The sequence below is a fragment of the Microtus ochrogaster genome, chromosome 6 (genome assembly GCF_000317375.1).
Source record: "Microtus ochrogaster isolate Prairie Vole_2 chromosome 6, MicOch1.0, whole genome shotgun sequence".
NCBI classification, from domain to species: Eukaryota; Metazoa; Chordata; class Mammalia; order Rodentia; family Cricetidae; genus Microtus; species Microtus ochrogaster.
In genome coordinates, this window is record NC_022013.1 from 72,488,369 (window position 1) to 72,493,113 (window position 4,745).

Sequence of the window (4,745 nt, forward strand, 5' to 3'; positions counted from 1 at the left end):
CCCCTCTCCTCTCCTCTCCTCCCCTCCCCTTTCCTCTCCTCTTCTCTCTCCCTCCTCATCCCCCCTCTCTCTTTATAAAGCAATGATACTCAGTTCTTTTGCCAAAAGCTGCCTCTCTCACCCAGCTAGATTAATGCCTGTGCTGCAATTCATTTTCTGCCTGTTCTCCAGGGCTGGGTTGCCTTGGAGAAACTTTGAGGTGGTCTGCCTTCTCCTCATCAAACATCCCCCCTTTCAGATTCTCCTAGTCCACCCCTTCTCGCCTCATTCCCACATCCGTGGAGGCTGAGTTTGATCTGAATATTTGGCTGAGCACAGTGTGGTATTTCTTGGAAAGATCAAGATGAAATGAGCGAGACAGGAAGAAGACGAGTATTACAGTCCTCTGCATTATGTGTGTTTCTTTTCTACAATAAATTCGAAAACCACCATCCTGGCTGCCTTCATGCAATGGAATAGACTACTCCAGGCAAGAACACCACCACCCCATCCTTCCTCTGTGGTCTTCCCAGGCTCCTCTTCCCACGATGTCCTCCTTCTGAGTGACTGGCAAAGAGAATGACACAAGAAGTCATGATGTCTGGTGCTTTGAACAGAGTCGGTGCCTGGCACTTCACACAGTTTTATTAGCTCTTAACACTTTTCATACACTCCCTCTGGGAGAGGAGACCCAGGGAGCAGGATGGCATAGAAAGTCGGGAACCTAACTTACTTCTGCAACAGCTGAGGGCTTTTAGCATCTTTCCTGTTGATGACTTCGGTCAAATTTCTCTACTCCATCTGAGAAATTTCAATCTGTCTACTGATACGTGCAATCCTAGATTGTAAAAGCCCTCCCCTGAAAATAGAAGCCAAAGTGTTTGATCTTATGGATTCGAGCAGAGTCTAAAGAAAGTATATTACTGTAGGCGTGCAGAAGCATGGAGTCAGCCTGGATATGGGGGCTCTGGAGGCCATACCCAAATCTGTACTGGGTTTGGAGGTGAACCCTAGATTCTAATGCTTCCATCTTCCAAGTGCTGAGATTTCAGGATGTGCTCCACCAGGTCTGGCTCCAATGATTTTAAAACAAAAAAGAATGGCAACCATTTTGAGTGTAGGATTGTAATTGAACAGGGAACGTTGGATCCTTTCCCTGTAGATCCCTCTGAGTATATGAATGTTGAGGTTCCACCAGCACTCCAGGAGCTAGCAAGGCAGAGTCTATTGAGAAATGAGTCCTTGTTGGTTTTTTATCTGGAGGACCTGCCATGGAGTTTTTCTTATACATTCACAGGAACTCACTGATATCTAAGGCAATTCCCTTGCCTGCCCTCGGGGGTCCTGGTGAACACACCGCACCTGGAAACCTTCTAAGTCACCTGGTGGGCCTGACGAGCTATGTGTCCTGAAGCTTCTCCTAGAAGGCAGAAACTCTAAGAACTCAGTTTGCAGAGTGTTGATCAGAACCTCTTCACTGTGGGGTGCAGAATCATATCCCACACCTTTCACCAGATACCTGGAAATGGGTTTGAGCATATTTACATATGCCACAAAAATAAGTGATAGTCCCATATATATGCCACTCATATGCAAGGGCAAGACATCTCTGGAAGCTTTATATGGAGATGCCTTCTTCCATAAAGCAAATTCCACAGAAGACGGAGGAGTTGCACTCCCTTGGATTACCTTTGATTGGAGTCAAGCCTGATTAAGGAACCTTTATATTAACATGATATTATAAGGGATGTTTATGTGAATAAACTGAGATTCTTCAAAAGACAAATCCTGCATGAACATCCTAATTTCCAAGGACATTACAACCCATAGGTCATGCTCTGCACACTCCCATGTTGAAATGAGCCAACAAAGCTAAAAGCAGAGGCATTGTACAAGAAAACTGATTCGTATTTCTAAAAAAAATCAAAGTGTTCAAACCTGCATTCCCATGGGGACATTGCACATTGACAGCCTTACAGTAACCACAGGCTTCATAGTTCTGCTGTGACCAACTTTCCAAAGTGAGTATCCTTATCCAATCCTTGTTTATCAATTTCTTCTTCAGACTGACATCACAATAAAACATTCCAAGAAAAAATGATCAATCTCAAAATAAGCATTTTTGTTCTGACATACTCCTTAGGGAAAAGCTCCAGGTATCATCTTCCAGAATATTCCTCAGGTTTCAAAACTATGCCTAGTGTAGCTTTCCTAAGGTTGGTGCTACTTGCTTATACTCGGACAAGCATCTCTGAGCCTCGGCATTCCCACTGATAAAATGGTGTTCGTGCTGGCTGCCTTGCTCACTTCATGTGGCTGCTGTTGACTGAGTGAGACCCAGGAGAGAACCAGCCTGGAATCTGCCAACACAGACTTAATGATTATTTAATCAGGTGTTGCAGTCTGAAGAAGCTGTTTCTCATTTTTCATGGCCACGTTTGTAATACCACATCCATCCCATAAAACTTTGTCTTAAACATTTCCCAGAACTTAAAACATATCCATTTGAAACATTCATACCCTTTTTCCTACTCTTTTTTTTCTTATGTCAAGGTCAATATTTAACATGTTCCTACCCCACCCATATTCTTGGAGTATTATACTGTTCTCCCCAAGGCCAAAAGTCTATTGTTTGTTTGTTATTTTTGGTCAGTTTTTACTTAAAGAGCAGCAATGGTCTCATGACCTTGCCAGTGTCCCTGAACACTGTGGTGGCAAAGCTGGCCTTACCAACTCTGGAGTCCTTCTTTCTGTAAGAGACTGTACTGTCTGCATACTGTATATGTCTGCATATACAATATTCAGCAGATATATCTGCATGAATAAGCAAGCAAACCTTTTAATTTATACTGGATCAACATGATTTCTGCAGGGCCAGGTTGGGATGTAGTATGAGGTTCCTTCCAAAGCCTTCAGGCTGAAACTTAGGGTATTGATGGACAGAGCACCATTTCTTGTATGGCTTTTTACAACAGTCTCTGCTTAGCCCCAAACTCAGACACTAGCTGAACAGGAAGAAAAATGGGTGGGGAAGAAGGTATGAGGAGAAATATAGGATAAGGGAGTGTCACACAGCAAAACCAAGTGATTCTATGCTATAGCATAGAGGAGTCATTTTAAATCTCCCTTAACATGAAATACTAATAATGTGCCTTTTGAGAAGAGTGGTTCATCAATGTAGCCATTGATTAAACCTTGACTTAAGAGTTTCAGTGTCCTCCCATTCCTAGTATCCAAATGGATTTATCTCAAAAAGTGTATGTTTACCATTTACAAACAGTGTTTGGGAAGAACAATGTCTTTTTTACTTGAGTATTACTGGAGTTTTCTCATATTATAGCTGTTCTGTAAACATTTCTTTTAGTGATGATTTGATGATGATGATGGTGATGACAGTGGTGATGCTGATGGTGATAAGTGATCATGATAATGGTGACGATGATGATGGTAGTGGTGATGCTGATGTTGATAAGTGGTCATGATGATGGTGATTATGGCCATAACAGTGATGACGACAGTGGTCATGATGCTCATGATGATGATGGTAATGACAGTAGTCATGGTGATAGTGATGATTATTGTGATGATAAGAAGTTTTATAAAATAACTTCTTCCAAGTGTTTATGATGAACTTTTCCACTCATTGTGACCTCTGAGGAGGACATATAAGCCCCACATTGTTTCTATTGATGAACAGACTTGTGCTTAAATCACCAGAGCACACGTATGATCTTTATTAGGAGATAGTTTTGTGAATCAGAATTTATAAAGAATTCTTTCATGTTTTCCCCTTGTTCCCATATTATCAGATTAATTTCTTATTGGTATTGTGTTCTCTTAGGTTTCTTATTCTCAGTGTTAAATCACTCCTGGCTGACACATACAAGGAAATTTTTCATCTTTTTCTTATTGAAAGTGAAAAGGTGTTTTAAAAACGTCTGTCCTAAAATTCATATAGCTGTGTATGAAAACCTAAATGGCACTCAAAAAGACCTTGTAATTTTACTGACAATACTTCTGAGTGTCAGAAGAAATGAGTAAAGACCCATCCAAGAAGACTCCCTGCTCTGAAGTATAAATGGCAGGTTCTTCAAGCTAGCTTAACACTTACTGTGGCTCACTGGGTCTATCTCTATCTCAAATTAGAGGAGGAAGTGACTTGAATGGTTGGTCCTGTGCCACCTGAAGTCCCAGCACAGGAAGATCCATCCTTTGCTCTGAAGATAAATGAGAATCACACAGTTTGTCTGGGATTTGGTAACAAAGCAAGTGGAAATGTTCCAAGTTCATCCTGAGCTCATATTTTCCTCTGAGGCTTCACCAGCACCAATGTTCTCAGTCCTCAGGTGTCTTTCCTTTCCTTTTTCCTTTATTAAAATGTCTTCATGTTGTATCTTTTACTAATGCCATTTTACCTTACTGGAGGCAGCCAATAAAGTTCAAACCTCTTATCCAGACTTTGCAGGCCTTTTGCCATCTGAAAGGAGCATGATTTTCTCAGTTTTTCTTCTAATAACTTCTTTATTCTTCACCCTTTTGCCCTAATGCCTGTATTCTGGCTTCTTGGTATGCATCATGTCTTTTCTGTTTATTTGTTTCCAATGTCTATCATTCAAAATCTAAATCCAGTCCTATCTGGTCCATAAAAGTTTCTTAGGCCATTACAAACCACACTGGTCCTTGATGCCAGTGCTCCTATTTACCTAGTATGGTGTGAATGTTTGAAATGGGTCACTGGCCATGCTCCCTGCCCACTCTCAGCTTCC